Source organism: Phoenix dactylifera, chromosome 8, assembly GCF_051530095.1.
Source record: "Phoenix dactylifera cultivar Ajwa chromosome 8, Ajwa_hap1_PhDact_Kaust_v1.1, whole genome shotgun sequence".
NCBI classification, from domain to species: Eukaryota; Viridiplantae; Streptophyta; class Magnoliopsida; order Arecales; family Arecaceae; genus Phoenix; species Phoenix dactylifera.
In genome coordinates, this window is record NC_143197.1 from 799,738 (window position 1) to 805,519 (window position 5,782).

A 5,782-nucleotide genomic window follows, 5' to 3' on the forward strand; every position below is an offset into this window, starting at 1 on the left:
GATAGATAGATGGATGAATAATGGAGTGTTTTGAGATCTATGCATGTGGATAAATAGCAGAGGATGAAGTGCTTTGAGATCTATAAAGATGGATGGACGATAGCAAAGCAGTGCCTTGAAATTTATGCAGAATGATGGAGTGCTTTGAGATCCTTGCAGATCGATGATAGAGAATGAAGCATTTGAGATCTATATAGGCGGACGAATGACAAGGACAGAGTGCTTTAAGATCTTTGCAAGCGTATGGATGATAGAGGAAGGAATGGTTTGATATTTGTACTTCCGAATGAATGATAGAATATGGAGTGTTTTAAGATTTGTGAGGTAGATCGATGATTGAGGGTGGAGCGCTTTGGGATTTATGCATATGTATGTATGATAGAGTACGAAGCGCTTTAGGATCTGTGCATGTGGATGAATCGCAAAGGATAACATGCTTTGAGATCGCATGAAAGCTTTGATCTGATATATCTAAGTTAAGGGTATTTTTGGTCTTTTTGTCTTACTCCTTTAATGGTGTCAAATCCAGAAAGACGGTTGGTTGCATTGCAATGAAAATAAAGACTTGGTGCTAATTGAAACTTTTTAACCTCTTGGAGTCTAAGTTTAATTGATCCAAACTTGGAGGGTTGCTGTAATTTTTCCAAAAAAAAATGCCTTAGCAACTTAGGTATCAACTTTGGTATAACTAGCCGAGAAAGTGAGCCTTAAGGAGGGGCACTGTCCTAGGTTCTTGCCCTAGTTGTCATTAAATCACAATCTTGTTCTCCACGGTCTCAAAATCAATAGTATATGAACAATATGCGAGAGGAACGATATATAGAGATCCATGAATCATGCGTAATATTAACAGACCATCCATCACTTATCATCCACCGGAACCTAAATGCTGTCATTGGACCATGCGAGAACATGGCTCTCCAAATGAAGGAACGATGCTTGTGAAGAACGCCTATACTGACTAGCCTATCATCTCCTTATCTGACTGTCATCAACGAGACCAAAAATTATCTAGCTCTTTTTTGAACTTAACAGCTTGTCTCACGTTAAATTCCCCTTGCCTCGATAACAAAGGCTGAATCCTTGGACCACCATATAGCATAGGTTGCCACACTGTACTCCAAACAAGCAAGTAGATTTTTTTGGAGATATCGATCAAACCCTAGAGAAAGTTCCTGTTATTTTTTTTCCACCTTGTAGATAGTTCACTGAAAACTCCGCCACTATTCATGCCATCCAAAAACAAATGCACCTATTGTTAGTCTCTCAAGCATATATCGAACAACCAAATAATTTTTAAATTAATTAGGAGCAGAAATGTGGTAGATCCAAATTGTTTTTCCTGTTTGTCAAATGTAAATAAGAGACAAGAATCGCCTACTACGTTGAAGAGCATCGATCATATAGAAGAACGTAGCCATGAATAGAGAGTAGATGCGAAATAGACATGCATGAGCGGGCCAACTGATATACGGACAATGCATTAACACCCGCTGCCACTTTCACCATCTTGTATGGTGCATGCACATAAATAATAAACAAGTGGGGGAAAAAAAGAGCACCGTTGCTAAGTCAAGAATCCCATTAATCCATCAAAGTTTCATGAAAGCTCAATTGATGAAGAGTTGTGAATAAGAGATCTAATTTAATAATAATATAGCTGCGTCGAATGGAAGTCTGCTATAAATCATGCATAATTTTCTGATACGACATTACTTCTATCTCTAATGATAGCTCTCTGTTTTGGACTTACCCAAGGATGTAACACATACAACATTCTCGAAGCCCACCTCTCGGTACTGGATCAGCGATCGAGTACCAGCCAGCGAGGGACCTCCACGTGGCCCAATGAGAATGCGTTCCAGTACAGCCCGGGTTCCTGTCGCCCCGATGTGACGATTGACCGGACCCCTTCCCCACTACCCGGCGTGCTCCCGCCGAGGGATGGGCTTACTGGGTCCCACCCGCTACCGTCCCATTCAGGCGGTCGCGCCTTGCCCCCCGTGTACCGGGTGCGGTCAAATCGCAATTATGGATCCGGGTCTGGTAGTTGGGTGTGCACGCCCCCTCCTTTTACTGCTGGTCTGGGGTCCCGCCCCCACGTGCGGTCTACCCTTCAATAACCAGTGCACCTCCCTCTCCCGGACCCCAGAGGCCGGACCAGCTAAAACAAAAAGTAAAGAAAGGCTGTCCAGATTCACCTGTCACGTGCGAGTCTCCGGGACCGAGGGATCGGCGAGGAGTCTCGATCGCTCCACCGGGATCGTACGAACTGTCGTCAGTCGCCCCACTGGGATAGTGGGATCCGGATCATTTGTCCCTGGGGACACCTCTCTCCATGCGATCCAACGGCTAAGATGTTAGATCCGTAGATCGATCAACCTTCCAGTTAATCAAATCAAATCAAATCAATTAAATTAGTTGGGAAGGGAGGGTTAAAAAGGGATGGAGAACCTCGAGCTCGGGTAAAGCTGATAACAAAGCCACGTGTGAAGCCTCCTGAGGCCTAATTGGCAATCGTACCGCCAGCTTGGTAGAACAATCATTCCAGGTTTATAGAATATCATGCACGTGAGATGCACGTGGTAGCAGAAGCAAGGGATGAAAAGGTTGGAATTTGGGTCACACCGCCAGGCCAGCTGGGAGCCCGTGGAATTATTTTTTTAAAAAAAAAAAAATTTATGGTTGTATTCTCTAGGGAGATCAGGTAAATAAGGAGGCACATGAACTTTGGCTGATGACAACAGTGACATGCCAGCAAACGTCTTGTTTGAACTCACATGGGTGGTCTTTTCTTGGATCAGTCCAAAAAAAGGTTCAAAGCTGTCCATGATGAAAAGATTTTTCAGCTCATCATCTCACCATCTCAACTTAGGATTGTATTTGATCTAATAAAATTTATGCCTTCACTATATAGTTTTCAACAGATAGCATTCCTTGTCACCGGTTGATTGAGAGACATAGAAGTTGGTGATTGGCCTATTACTGATTTTAATTTTTTTTTTCTTTGAAGAAATTTTAGCCATAACTAAATTTTCATCATCTACCATGGATGCCTATTGCTGATCATTAACTTCTTCAAAGAGAAATTATCCATTAAATAAAAATTTTAACAAAACAGTATAATTCCTGTTATTTGTATTGTAGTTGGTCTTATGACCACTGGCTACTACATTTACAGGTCAAATCTAAAGGAATCCAATGCAGCAGGGCCAGCTTTCCCCAGCAACCGCGAACGCCCATCGTTGTTCTCGCCATCTCACCCCCTCCGCCCGAACCCTTAGCGGAGCCCCTCAACTGCGTCCAGTACTAGAAGTAGAGACCCGTTCCCCGTTCCTGACTTAATTTTTTTTAATAATATCAACATGAACAATTTATTTATTCACAAGAAAAAATAACAGTAATGAATTAGGGAAAGTTTGAAAGGTGGATCACGGAATGGAAGAGGAGGCCGCTCACACCCTGACACAACCCCGCACGTTGATTGATTCCCTTCCACTCCATTTACTTTGTTTCACTCGCGTACGTTGAAGCGACGAAGCACATTAATATTTTGTCGTATTATTGTACTAAAAGAAATAATGTATCTTATTTGGATAAATAAATAAATGAATTAACTAATTACGAAGTGCAATAATTCAACGTGTCAGTGCGTCACGCCGGTCTCGGCAGAGCCGTAGGCAGAGTGATGCCATCACCAACACCCTCATCCTCATTCATTCATTCAATTTTGTCTCCTCCTCTCTTCTTTTACTCTCTCTCTCTCACATCCATCAATCAATCAATCCCTGGTTTGAATCAAGCAACAGAAGAGGTAGCCAAAAACAAGGGAAAAAGAGTACAGTAAGGAGTGGGCGGAGCACCCAAAAATCTATTGATTTCCCAAACGGATGCCAACGGAGAAAAAACCTATCATATAACTCTCTATTCTCTTCCACAGTTTCACCTTCCCTTCCCATTTCCGGCTTTCACATCGTGTCGCCACCAGAGATCACAGCAGATCCATCCATCTCCCCGCACCTCAAATGAGAGACCCGAAAATCTCTCCGAAATCACTGGTAACTAACTACCCAAAACAAGGTAAAAATAACAACATACAAACTATGTACAAGAAAAAGAACACGTCCGATCTCTACTTTCATCTCTGGCGCGCTCTCTCTCTATCTATCTTCCGACCTTCTTGCTTCCTTGCTTCGTTCCTTCCTTCTCGGCGTTGAGAAGGGAATGAACAAGTGTTTGTTGAACGATGTTAAGGGTAGTCTCGCCAGCAGATGAGCATGATGACGCAGCGGCGCATGATGTAGAACCTGGCCCTCTGTTCTTTTACGAGGCTGGCGCACCGGCTTGAGAAGGACCGCAGCGAGCCCGAGCTCGCCTTCCCCTCTCTCATACTCGCGGACTCCTTGAGGAAGGGCCCGCCTTCGCCCACCACCACCCTCCTGCTCGAGCTGCAGCTGCTACTCCTGCTCCCCTTCTTCGGAAGCTTCCATTTCTCGTCCATGTACAGCTCCATAGATCTATACTACTCTTCTTCCCTGAATCTGGATCGCTTTTCCCTTCTTCTTGGTAGGTTTTATAGAAGTGCACTGGAATGGTTTTGGTGTAGAAAGAGGGTGAGAACAGGGTGTGAGAGAAATCGGCAGAGAAAACGAGAGAGAGAGAGAGAGAGAGAGAGAGGAGGAGCAGAGGACTTGTGTTGGTTTATGTTTGTGAGACTGGTTTTAGTGCGGTGAGGTGATTCGGGAAGCGGGGGTTGGATATTTATAAAGGGGGAGGGAAGGGTAGGGGTGGGTAGTGAGAGGAGGGGCAGGAGATGGGTGGTGGAAAGCGGGCATCGATCGCCTGGGTCCTTCTGCCTCGGGAGCCCCACTCCTCCGCCTCCCCATTCTCACTCTATTTTCTTTTCCATCACTCGAACGAGATGGGAGAGATATATTCTTTTCTAAATGAGTCTGGTCCAGAGACTAACGTAAGGGAACCGTTGGGTCGTTTAACTATAGTGTAGGGTAAGCCGTGCAGTAGAAGAAAATAATATAACTTAATTCATTTCGGCTCTACCATCCATTCCGTCTGGCTAGCTTTGGATTAAAACACGAGAGCAGGGAAGACATCAAGATCTAAAACACCTACTGTTCTTCCTCGTTGCATGGCCCCCTCTCCCAAGCGTGACGCGGCCATCCTATTTCTAGCTTCAAAGCGCTAGTATTCTTTTTTTTGGTAAATAAAACGTTATTATTATAGTCATCAGTTAACGTAAGCTTTTTTTTACTATAACGTATCAAGCTCGATCAGCTACCCAACCCCGCACACAGGACAGCAGTCAACCATGGACAGGTGGACCTATATTTTGGTTCGCGCGTCGCGACGCGCGTGCAGGTAAAAGCAAATCGTGGGACCCTGGGCCACGTGAGGTGGTACATACGTAACAGTAGCCGGCCTAGCAACTCTGATCAGGATCTATACTGTGGCTCGACTGGCCCATGTTGTTGCCAAATTCCGACGACTATTCTGTGTCCATAATTCCCGTTTCCTACGGGAAATACCAACTGTTGGGTGACGCTTTCTCAGTAGATGCCCAGGAAAGACCTTCTCTCCTTCCTCCCAAACTTCTATAAATTCACTGTATAGCAGCGTTTCCCTGTCCTCCATTGCTTCTCCCATTATTGCTCCGCACGACAGGGTATTTACTTCTGTGGCTGGTACTTGCCGCTCTCGAGTGCTCCGTGGAAGAATCCACCCCACTGCTGTTCCTCCCATCTCAGGTATTAGAATTCAGCAGCAA

The 5,782-nt window shown here is 44.7% G+C and overlaps 1 pseudogene; it reads right to left on the reverse strand.

Moving 5' to 3' along the window:
* Positions 1 to 3,792: 3,792 nt before the first annotated feature.
* Positions 3,793 to 4,877, reverse strand: LOC148702601 (small polypeptide DEVIL 11 pseudogene; annotated as a pseudogene).
* Between the last annotated feature and the right edge of the window lie 905 nt (positions 4,878 to 5,782).